The sequence below is a fragment of the Varroa jacobsoni genome, unplaced genomic scaffold (assembly GCF_002532875.2).
Source record: "Varroa jacobsoni isolate VJ856 unplaced genomic scaffold, vjacob_1.0 scaffold_774, whole genome shotgun sequence".
Classification (NCBI taxonomy): Eukaryota; Metazoa; Arthropoda; class Arachnida; order Mesostigmata; family Varroidae; genus Varroa; species Varroa jacobsoni.
In genome coordinates this window covers 1-12,866 of record NW_019213676.1, presented here as the reverse complement: position 1 = coordinate 12,866, position 12,866 = coordinate 1, and the positions used below count along the sequence as shown (strand labels likewise).

The following is a 12,866-nucleotide window of genomic DNA, read 5'->3' as shown; positions in this document are numbered from 1 at the left end:
TATTACTATAGATAGCATGTAGCTATACTATAACGGAAACGTTATTACTATTATCACAATTGTTAAGCTTAAACGCACTGTATAGCTCTAAAGCTGACGAATCAAACACAAGAATAAAAGCCCCCATTAAAAATTCGTACGTGCATAAATCTATTCCTCGTCAACTAACTTCGGGAAGTCGCCGATAAATCCCGAACCGAATAAAACGCGGCCAAAAGGTAAATGAAATAGCTATATTGTCACGACGTTGTCGTTCTTATAATAATATGCATTAGTGTAACAACGACAGAGCACTGAAAAAAAGTCTACTCACAGAAAAATAGCGCCCACTTCGGTTCCCCACGTCGCTATCCTAAACAATGTCTTCCTTTTCTTTGATCCTTCCAGACAGCTACAACATCGACAGCAGCGCTGACGACGATGACGAAACCGTCATTATTAGAGGGATCATCATCACAAACAAAATCATCATCTTCGTTGATATGAAATTCGGAATTGAGATGAAGAAAGGTGGAAAAGATAAGGCGGGAAAGTCGGCGAGGAGATAAATACGGCCAAACTGGAGAAATCGGTAGTTGTTGTAAGTACCAACGCTGCAACTAATCTTCCTGCTAAAACTTCTCGTGCCCTGTTACGGTTAGCAACGGCTTTCCTGATTTTCGGTCTGACCTGCTTGCCCGCGTCGCCACATTGTTGCCATCACAAAAATAGAAACGGTCAGCAGCCGACGGCGTGACTGACAGGGACGCCCGTCTTGCTGCTGTTGATAGTCAAAATTGTAACCAGCCGGTCAACAGCTGCTATATAAATATTTTTATTTTACTGTATTACGTTATTTTTGGTGTTAGCTCATTTTTTTGAGAAATTCTCGTTCTGCCACCGGCGTCCACTGGCTGCGGTTTAACAGCGAGACTGCATCACCTCCCTACGACAAATGTGGCGCCGCCTATTCGATCATAGGAGTTACATAAATAAAGTATCAAGCTGAATATATGGAAACGAATATGGACCTAAGAGAAGATAGTTTTTCCATAAAACTAATGCTTAAAGTAGCTTAGTGCTTAAAGTATAAAGTGGTTTGTTTATTGGATTGTAAAGTCGGTTATGTTATTTTACGTTTCTTTGGTTGTTTGCCTGCGTTCGCTAAGAAGGACTGTAATTTGGCCAACTCCTTATAGCCTGTACCACTGCTTGCGTGTTAATAAGTAGACGTGACATTTCTTAGACAATGCAGTAGCATTTACATAGCGCTATAATGAGCTTACATTTGGCCTAATTGTGCGTGGTCCTTAACACATTATGCGTATAAAAATTCTCGGTACTCATTCCTATATTTTCCTAATAGTCCAAGTACATACGTTCTTTAGTTTTGTTCTTTACTGGCCCAACCCCCAGAAATAGTTTTTGTTTAATTTGGAATTGGCGTGTATTCAATGATAGACCCTTACTTCAATGATAGACAACAGAACGTTACACAGTTATTCAGTGAGCGAAGCACTATCTCGGCAAGCCAGATATTCATAGTTCGGTTTCCGATGATATAAGGCTATTTTTTGGGTCATACTTAATATACTGTTTCAATAGTTTGACACTGTTATTGTTATTTTCGACGAACCTACTACTGACGCTCGTGGTAATTACGCGGGTAAATTACATTTCGTCCACCTGTTCTATGCGGCGACCACAGAATCTTGATTTGTTTTTTGGTTGTTTTTCCTTTGTGGTACTCACCTAGTGATTTGTGTTTATAATACGCAAGCCGTAGTCATCGTACCACTTGATCACCAAACGCTAGGGCGACAAATAGAGATAGCATAAGGAATGAACAAGGGGGGGGGGGGGAGTCTTGTCAAACGTTTTGGAAGAAAGGAAAGACAACGAAGCCATTAATATAGCGTACCTTTTTGTTTCTTCGTTTCCGTTTTAAAGGAAAAATCGATAAACAAAGCAGCATGACAACACCAACCAACTTCCTGTCGTTGCTATAATGTTTTGACAACTATATTTTCTATATCGCTGCCATACGTCACTCACGACGGGGATTGCGACGTATTTCATTCACGTGCTTCATTACTGGAGGCTTCCGTAACCTAGGTACGGTACGGATATTCTGGGGCAATTTTTTTGCTTTGCTGTTTTGAGTTCTCTACCGCTAGAAAACCCATTAGCATGATATTGGGTTCAAACCCATATATAACGTTAATTCGTTTTTAATTCTAAACATATCGTACTTCATTAATAGTTACTTTGAATATTAAGAAACGTATTTGAAGAACCTTAATTGATATTCGTATCGGTGCCCTGGATCATACTTTCGAACGTGCTTTCTTAGTCTACTTATGATTAATGAGAAGCATATAAATATAATAATAAGCAATATAATAAATATTTTTTTAAAAGAAAAAATATTTTGTTTATCATCTTATTTGTAAATACCTGCGTTTACTTGTGTCTTTCAATTTTGATCTTTGACTGTCTATTTGGTTTAGCTTTATGTATTATACACAAAGTGCGGCATTTAAATTGAGGCCCTGACGGGCCGTTAATCATAACGATCCGGGACCGGGAAAAGTTCACTCTTTCTTGAGCAAACAAGCCGGCATACTCGTTATGGGTCGTTTTTACAGTTTTAGCAAAAAAAAACATATCACCCTATCTTCTTGCATTGGATGACCCCACCCCACCCCACCCCACCCAACGGTGAAGAACTTTTTTTACCAGAAATCGGCGCTATACGTTATGGCCAATTTCTACGCAGGTACTGGAAATCGGGAAAAAAAAAACAGATTTCCGTAGGACAAGCCGGAAGATTCTTAACAGGCTTTAGATTTAAAGGACTCGAAAATTCATCAAAATGTTCTAAATAGCCGTTTGTCATTCACGTAACTTGTTGATACAGGAAATGAACGACGTTTTTGAGGAGAAAGGTATTAATGCCAAATGGGTCGTTTTGGTAAGTTGCTATCAGTTAGTGTTTTAAGACTTTTTGCGCCTTTTAAAATGTTCGGATTTTTTGGACGTTTGAGTTGTTATTATTCAAAAATTTAAGTTTTTTATTATAATTTTTAATATAACGCGTATTTGAGTCACGTTTCAACCACTCTACACTAATCAATATCGCACTATTAAAAAGTTGCTTGTGGCTTAAAGAAAAGATACTTTGAAAATGATCTTAATTCGTGAATCAAGACTTCAACTGCGGTGAATGCTAGTTATATTGAATAAGCATGATTTTCAAAAATGACCCCTTTGCCACATGCGGATCATTTAATTTAAATAATAAAATTCTTCATCTAGATGCGGTCTTATAAAAAAAAATATAAGATAATCTTAATTTAGATATCCGTACATTGTTAATTTTCAGCCAATTAGCTGGGGTGATATGTTCCGTTTATCAACACTGCGACCAGCGAGCTGCTCCGTACGATAGCGGTAAGCCGAATCGATGGGAAAATTTGGCCGATTTGTCCCAATTTTTCTACCCTTGGGAGCTAAACCTTTTTCTAAATCTGATTTGGTCTCCTTTTCGTAGGTCAAACGTTGTCCTTTCCCTCGTTGATAATGATATTTCTCTCACTTGATGGTGCCGCTCCATTCTTTCGACTCGGTCCGTTATCCACAGGAAATGATCGCTGTCATCGTGGAGGCCTTTCGCAGATCCGGGATCGAAATAACCTCGCTAGTTAAACCGGTGATACTACGCATACGTCCGCGTTGGCAGCAGCCGCCGCCGCCGCCGCCGCCGCCGCCGCTGTAGTGCCCATTTCATGCTTAACCAGTGTTGCAGTCCATTGACTGGATTTCTAACAGAGCGAAGAAATATATGTTCTGGTGGACAGTTGTTAGTTGCTGCGGTCCACCGGGTGGTCCTTTCAAATAATCTATACAAGCGGTCCCTTGTTCTCCTGCACAACGACTCCTGAACTCGTACAAGTATCGGGCAGACATATAATGCTTTCGTTCGCTGGACCCACCGGGCACGTACAACATCCCCGGACGCCTACTGACACAGTGAACCACATAGTGAGTATCGCTGTTTCCTGCACGTACGACTTATATATGTATGTTTGTTAGTCAATGAGGGCACCTACTAGGGCGAGATCGAACCAACTCAACACCCATCTGGCTAAATACTAACCATGCTCATAGAGGCACCAAACGGGAGAGATTCCTCCATCTCGACGGACATCATTTGCTAGCCACTCATCCCTCTATCGCCAATCATTTGCTCAGGTGGAGAAGAGCCTGCCACCTCCTTGTATTGGGTCGGTGCGTTTCGACACGATCAGCGCAAGGGATGATTCTCATGTACAGAACAGAAGAGGGCAGCTCAGCTTGGGTGGGCTATATGGAGATTCTGGCTGTGAAGCGATTCGGTGGAATAGTGAAGAGAAATCAGTAGAGAAAGAAAGGAGCTGTGCACTCGCTAACGCACCTTATTCGCTACGGGGTGGTGACTGTACACGAGGGGTTAGGCTCAAGGCATCGCGCACACTGCTGTGTGCCTGAGAATTGTTATATATATATATATATATAACGGATGTATTCAAGGGTGTCTACAAAGCAAAGATGTGGTCGGCCGATCAGGGAACTGGCCGCATCGCTTGTTGCCGATGAGTGGCAGGATCTGCTTGCTTTTCTATTGTTCCTTGCTGTCTTAGCTTGCCGCCAACTAACTGGTCTTCATTGGGAATGTGATTGCCTAAACCACAGGGGGTGATCCTACAGCCACGGACCAGCATTTAGCGCCAGTAGCGACGGTGGGCTCGCAAAGAGTGCGCTAAAACCATTGAGACAATCAAATAGTGTAACTAATCTGCTTTGGGTAGAAGGGTGTAGAATCGAGTATGTGATTTCCTGTGCTTGCAACTCGACAGAACGTCCTAAGGGAGCGGACTTTAATTTTAAGGATCCTTTTTTTGCGGTGAGAATTCGCGACTTTGTTGGCACTAGAAAGCCACGCCTAACGTGTGATAAAGAGGCTCTTTCTCAGCCGTCCACAACGCGTACCGAACCAAAGGCGTGGCTAAGCTGAGTAAAATCGAGTACCAATGCGACCTCTGAGTTGCCGATAACGAATCGGAGATCATCGGATATCGAGCGTCAAAAACGGCGGCAAACGACAACAGTGACCGAGTTATCGGAGTGGAATCAGAGCGTTGCTAAGATGAAGGTTGAGAGCAAAAACCGAGCAAAACAAGTACCAAGGTAAAGGATTTTGTAGCCCCAAATTTCTTGACCGGCTGCTGCCAACCGCTGCTCTTATAATATCTGTGTGTCATTGCTGGACGCGTCTGTCCAGTAGTACATCGGTCCATTCTGAAGAAAAATGGGGTAGCGTGGTACTGTCTTGGGCTCGAGAAATCGGTCGACGAAGTGGGGAGGGATACGACGCGCAGGATTGTGAAAAATATCCGAGCGTTTCTTGACAGAGAAGTGTTGCTAAACAGCAAAGCGAAAGTCGTTTAGCCAAAAAGTGGGGTCTAAGAGAAGAAGGTAACAGCGACTGTCTGACAGACTGGATGACTGGATCACGATAAAAGCTACGGGTGAAAGAAGGCGACACGATAATCAAAACAAATCCGCAAACTTGCGGTCCAGCCGATCTGTACTCGATGGTATTGCAAGCGGGAAATTTTGCGTTTGAGCCAGTTATGCTAAAATGTAAGGACCATTATAGGCGCTAGCAGAGGGAACTCTAAGGGACTTAGGTGATCTCAGTATATCGGATCATCTCAGTTTCTGGGGTATGGCAATATTATAAAGATGGAATTATTAGATATGGCGAAATAAGAGTACCCGAAGGTACCATAATCATACTCTCCGAGCTATGACAAAACATGGACGCGGGATAAAGGTCCTTTAACTCTAGAGAAGAAACATACCCCAAAAAAAAAAACACGAACAAAAGTATAATTTAGAAAATGCAACGATCGACTAGCCTGAAGGGCACACGTAGGACACCAGGTATCATTGTTTAAAAAGCATTTCAAGGGCCTTAATATGAGCAGCCTGCAGCTCAGGTATAGCATCAAGTCCGGAGTCCACTAGCGAGCGCTATTCATACATATACTACTGCAATTTACATGAACGAAGAGTCCGTAACAGCCACTATACAGCCGTATAATGCCTTTACTCGAATCGTTCTTTTTCTGGGCCGTCCCATATCGCCCCCACTCAGATTCATTCTCATGATTCTGTTCTGCTTGCCTGTGCTTCGTGGACCCATCCGTTAAATCTCTTTGCTGTTTAAGACCCTCGTTTTTTCATCCTTTCTCCCATCAGTGTACGAAAATGTGTGTACATCATGGCGTTCGTGTCCGTGAGGGCCAGGCGAAATAGGTACAAGATTTGGGTAATGGCCAGATTTATATGTAAATTCTGTTAGCCCCCCTTAATGCAAAGCGGTGGTGCCTGAGGGCATTGTCGCGCTGAACTACGAAAGAATCACTTTTCTCTGCTTTTCCGCTTGTCGATTTCTAACAGCGTGCCACCCGACAACAAAGCGAAAGAAGCCATCGACCGACCGACAGAGGGAGGCCAAGTGGTTTAAACATCGGCGTCTCTTCGGGACGTGGAGATGTTCGTTCTCAAGGAGCACAGGTTCTCAAAGACTGAAGGCCTAACGTAGTATCTGCTTTGGAACGAAATCAAATGCACCATTAACGAATAGATGAATTTCAACGACCCATTCCCGCTGTCATGTGCAGGTAGAAGGATAAGCTTACGTCCAAGTCAATCAACATGAACTAAACGTGAGACTGGAGCCAATAGATCCTAGCACGATAAAGGAACCTTTAAAAAATAGGGACGTCTGGAGTGGGCCAGAAACGATAAGCGAAAATTACGTTCCATGGATATACCTTACAACTGGAATGTACAACACTAGGACTTCAAGTAACTTCTTCTATGCCTATCGGAGTTCAGTGTTTATGGAGTGTGTCTCAAAACCTGGGGTCTTAAACGTATGGACGACCTTGGTCAACCTCTTTTAAAATTGCTAGTATTTCCAACTAGGTAAGCGTATTCTTAATAAATCATACTAGTAATTCTGAGTCACTTTAAGCTAACTGTCTATCCAGTTGATCCTTCATGGCTACGCAAAGATCAACATATCTACCCAAAGGCTAACCAAATATCCAGCTAGAATGTAGTGAAGCTGTTTATCAGGACCGTAATTTAACTCGAAGTCTGTACTGATCCGATCTTTGACAACAAAACGTTATTTAATCTATACAATCTCTGTCCTTTTAAAACTAACTAATTGTAACTTTAGAGTATTGTTTGCCACAATGCCTAGTGTATATAAAATACAACTTATTCTAGACTAAAGTTTTTCACGGAAGTATTTTCTTATTTAGCCTACTTCCTGCTCTACCAATCTGAAAAGCCAATCTATATTTATTTCAACGTCATTGACGAAACGAATTTTTTCGAGCTTTCAGTAGCCGTAACGGTGCACAAAGTGTCCCGGGACTGGGCCACCCATTGACTTGAAATGCGTCTCTATCAACTGAAAATGGGGCTACCAAAAGAGAGGAAAAGTCAAGCTGATTTACAGTAAACAGATACCGCAATGTTCTATAGGTACGAATTTCTAAACGAAGCAAGTTCTGGTGAGCACTACGCTCCGGTTTACAACATCGCTGTCGCTCGCCGCCAACGTTCGATCGGTCAAAAGGCGATCAATGCAATGGCAAAGTCGTCTTGTTTCTAATAGAATTTGTTGACCTTTTGTAGAGTAAAGCTTTTCTAGGATATTACCGAATACACGAGCAATTATAACAATATTGGTTTTGTGTTGGCAACGTATCGACATGTAGTTTTATGCTACGATAATGATATGAAAATAGTAATAGTACGGTGGGTGTTTTGTTCAGTCTTCTAAGCTACGTACATAAGTTTCAAGTTCCGACGAACTTGGCTGACCAAACGGATATTTTTGTATGACCTTTGCTATAAACCATATATATATATGAATTAATTAAGTTTCTGATAGCCACTTAATAAAATTCGAGTTCGCTCACTTATGTTCTGCCTTTGTGCGAGTTTAGTGTTTATTTATATAATAATCATTAAGTGATAAGCTACACAAGGTAAAAGTCTTCATAGCCGTTATCCGTGTTTACATCTCGCTCCCCGTGGGATCACAATACGCATGGTCAGACGCACTAGTTGCCGCTGGAAAAAAACCGATCAGAAGGTAAAACCTGGTGGACGGTGTTACTAAGATGCGCATTGAACAGAAAAAAGTAGTACTACCGGCTCTCACAAGGTTATAACGCACGGGTTTACAAAGAACGGGCTCTTAGGCATGATTAAAACTACGCATATCTCCGAGAAGAACTAAGTTCAGACATACTTATGTAATCATAATAGTAAGAGCGCGACGTAATGTACGTTTAAAAATACACTAAGTTGATGGCGTTTACAGCTCTAGAATTTTGTCGACCTATATTAACAGTAGTAATGACAATAAACAATATCCATGCTTGCAAAAGCTTAGAAGTACCGATAAGCGTCAACTTTTGCGTAACTTTATCGATATGGACGAACACGCCATTTGACGAAAAATGATGAACGAAAGGCTCAACGCTAGGACATGATCAACGAGTGATCATAGCGTGGCACCGAATATAACGCTGCATAGCAATAGTAAGCGAGTACGCGATGGCCTAAATTGAAAAAACTCGAGTCAGCGATCCGCTGCGCGTTATAAATATTAATTTTGATGGATCGCTTGTCACATTAGTCGGTACGGATTCCGTGCTATTTACGTCAATGAATGTTTATGACGATGCTGGTGTTAGGCTGTCACAGGCTTAAAAATACAGCGCTTCGTTGATCGATGTAAACTATTCCAAACGAATCGTTGGCCGTAACAACAACTCGGAAACAAACGACAATGAGAACGTCTGTTCGGACGTGCCCTTTTATCTGACCTCGTCATGACCGAGCCTAACAGTGACAATGTTACACGTTACGTCATTTTAGCGTCGTATTGAGCTCTCAGTTTATTGCCGATCAGACCTGCTTGTAGTCGGTGCATGGTGCATCGTTCTGCGACAGTTAATAGTTGAATTTCCAGTAAACCAATGCGCGACGTTCCGCAGATAATGCCAATTTTTGGCAATGATCCTTTAATTCTTGTATGGAAATTTCTGCGGTATTCAGAGGACGAAGGCGGATACGTTTTAGTTTGCTTTTATTCACACAGAGTTAGTTACAACTCAACTTATTTACAGTGGATCACATGATATAATCGAAGGGATCGTTTCAAATTTACATCGTATACTGGCGTGATTAGAGACGGACGGCTCTTATCAAAAAACGTTTTCGTTTCTTCGAGAAAAAGAGGTTTCGAACCTAGATTATACCACGTTTTCCTATGTTTAGAAGACACATTGCACCCTCACAGGGAATCTAAATAGTACTTCCTGTGTTTTACGTCCAATCGTTAAGCCACTGGGCATTACCTCAGACGACTGATTCCCGGCGCGGAACGCAGCATGTACGCCCGGGTCAAAACCTATACCAGCGTGTGTCTTTAAGTTTAGCAGACAAACACGCTACCCACTGTGTTACCAAGGGAATAGTCTCATTCTACATCAGGCACAATTGGCAATCGCGTAAACCGCAATTTTGCTAATGCCTGATAAACAAAAAGGTTCAATAGGTCTTTCAGAAGCTCAGCACACTACGAGTGTTAGCAAACAGAGCCACGTGTATACATTTACTTGCATTTTGTATAGTTTTATATTCATTTTACTATAGCATAATCAAATACGAATGTCCTCAGTCGTACGATTATACCGTCGCAACGGAATATGGGTGTCATCATTGAAGTGCTGTTGGCGCTTCGGAATCTACAACAATCAAGATGAAATTACTCCTTCGTATACAAATCCGAAAGTAAATCTGTAAGACGTGAACACCCATCATCATTACATGCGAAATCAATTTAGATCCTGCACCTTACAATTTGCCGCCGTAGTTGACTATCGTGTCTAATCTTACAGTTTTCTAAGTAGCTAGACTGGGCTTTTGAACCTGACGTCTTGCTGCGCGATACACACGGCACTGTTAATAATAATAATATTAATTTTATAAGGGACAGCTCGCGAGATTGGCTTATTTTTTCTGTAAGTTGTTCAATTGTAACCCTATCGTAAACAACAATTTCGGTCTTGTTTCTATTATACGTTATCATAAGTTGAACTTAATAAAGAAAAATATCTTATCTTACGCCTTATCTTACGAATCAACAAAGCAAGCTACAAAATCGCGCATTGGAAGACCGAGTACTACGGTATGTCCTTCGTCACTAAAAGGCCTATGCCTCAACTCCTACGCTGAAGGTATGAACTGTGCTCGCACTGCCCCAGGGCGTCCATAGTAGCTAACTCAACAAAGCCATTACGTAGCGTTGAATCAGCAGTGTCAAAAGCAGGCGAAAAATTAGGCAAGTAGTATCTACTTCGTTACGATGCGAGTCGAAGAGTTTCTCAGTGCAAGTGACCTCCGTCAATGTGTGAAGCCTTATACTCCGGTATAATCCATAAAGAAATTTATCATCTAAACTGCGCATTAATTTGTACGTGCCACAGGTTGTATACAGCATATATTATTTATAATACATACACTTGTATGGCCGTACCTGTTCGCTAGCTAGATGTGTAAACCATTAAAAAAGAAAAATGTACTAGAAAGAAAGGCCAAAAACATGCGTAACAAATGAACTACGCGCGCTTTATCGTGTCCTACGTGAAAATAAAGAATAGGGTCTATAATCTATGGCAGTGCAGGTAGCTGGCATCTGACAGCCTGTTAGTCTATAAGGGGGCATAGGACACGCACTTGTGGGTGTGTAGGATCTTTCTCAGGTTGGGTCAGCGTTTCCATCTTGGCCGTTTTGCCCACTAGCGGCACCTATCATGTTTTGACCAATTTGCCGACAAGCGCCTCGAGGGCACTTGATTTTAGATGACGGCGTTGTGGAGGAGAACCTTCAGAGAAGCGAGCTTTAAAACAGCACGAAAGTAGCCTTGGCCAATGGATGTTCAGTGAGTTTATTGTCGGCGGCTCAACTTCAGTCCAACGGTTCAATCTTAGGTGTTTGCTGTTCAGGGCATAGGTTGACGATCTGAATTTCTGAGAAATGTTTTGGGCTCTTTGAATTCCTGGGCTGATTCTTTTGAACCAGGCTAAATTTAGTTTAGCTGCGTTCAGAAGCGCTAATCAAATTCATTCTGCGTCTTTCTTCATTAGTTAAGATACAATGATCGGCCTTTCATTGGTAGTTTTTTCCTTGTCATTCCTTATTTACACGTCGGATAAATATATAGGCAATTGTTAGTGTGAATCGTTAGGCTCTGTTCCCAGAGATCCATATACATGTTCAGCCCCTGGTGGAAAGCATGTTCGGTCAGGCTGCTACAGATCCCAAAAGCGTTTTCTTCTTAGTGGAAAAGTGGCAGAGGACGGCGGACAAGTGAGATGCAAGAAAGAAGCATGTTTCCCCTTGGCCGCCCGAGGCACTTGAGGCGAACCAGCCAAGCTGACTGCTATCAGGCCAGCAGGCCCTGCCTTTTTCTCGGCTTTAGACAACCGCATCCTTAGGGACTTCGACAAGGAGCACGTTATCCATCGGAAGGCGGCAGCGAAACAGGGAACGGCTGGCCAAGAAGACTGGCTGACTCTCAGGCCAGACTCTGCCACTTACAATGTGAACACCTTTTTGGGGCCGGTTGGTGCGTGTTCACTGTATAAACACCAAAGCAAATCACATTAAGCCAGCTGAATCCAGCAGTCCTGTGCGCCCACAACTTTGGCCCCAGCAATTGTCACAACCCTTGATCCCAGTTGGAGCAGCAATCGTGGCTCTGTGGTTCTGGCGGCCTTCCCTGCTTCACATGTTTTCCCGCTAGGAAATCTTTCCCGTCCCGTCTTCTTATGAGTGGCCGGCATCATCAACTGGGCAATCTCTCCCCTAGTCGCTTTTGTTACAACTCAGCACAGGCTTCTTAGCACGCTATAATAACAAGTGCCGCTCGATAAGCTTAGCTGAAACTGTTCACTGTCCCAAATAGTTTTCGTCTGCTTTATAGCTATTCTCCATTGGTTCATATTGGTGTCGTCTGCTTCAAGTAAACATGGTCATGTGGAAATACAGACCGATTTTGGCTGGGTTTATTGGCTACCCAAGACCCGAAATGAGGGTACTGGTGTGTTGTCTCATACGGGACCGACTTCTGACGACTCCCTGGTGACCGCAGGAACGAGCAGAGCTGCTAGTCGGCGAAAATGAGCGGAGAAGATCATCGATCAGGAATGACTCGTGGCGGAAAAGAGCCAGCGGAATGCGACGGACAAAGCCTGAAGATTAGAGAAATATTATTGCGCTGGGAATTGGAGAATATGCGGAACCCCGAAAAATCTGGGCCGCTACCCTGCAATGATCAAACTAAAAGGAAAATGATAGAGAAAGATTAAAAAAAAAACAGTCAGTGGTTTAGTCGCTCAGGCAGACAAAAAAAGTATTATGCGCAATGGGCGGCCCTATAACTCACTCGAGCTTCAACACTTACACGAGTTCCATAAACAGAAGTCACTCTAATGTAAGAGTATGCTGGAACATCTTTGGCCGGTGAAGCTTCTCCGAGGAGTCTCGCTAAGTTTCAAGTTTTACGTCCGATATCGCCGTTAGGCGTTCCATCAAACAGACGACCAGCCCTCAGCACGAATCGAAGCGTATCAAGGCCCAAACCACAAAGTGTGTCTAGGATTAGCTAGAAAATACGTTACCCACTGAGCTATCATGGGAACATTTTCGCGAAGTCGAAGTCGATTTTTTTTAACCCTATGGG

At 42.6% G+C, this 12,866-nt stretch overlaps 1 long non-coding RNA gene across 1 annotated transcript; it reads left to right on the top strand.

Annotated features, from left to right (window-relative positions):
- The first annotated feature begins 3,387 nt into the window (after window positions 1-3,387).
- Window positions 3,388-8,032, top strand: LOC111263586 (uncharacterized). The gene is made up of 3 exons (XR_002682309.2): window positions 3,388-3,432; window positions 3,623-4,023; window positions 6,487-8,032. It is a non-coding gene; the product is annotated as an uncharacterized LOC111263586 (long non-coding RNA).
- The last annotated feature ends 4,834 nt before the right edge of the window (window positions 8,033-12,866 follow it).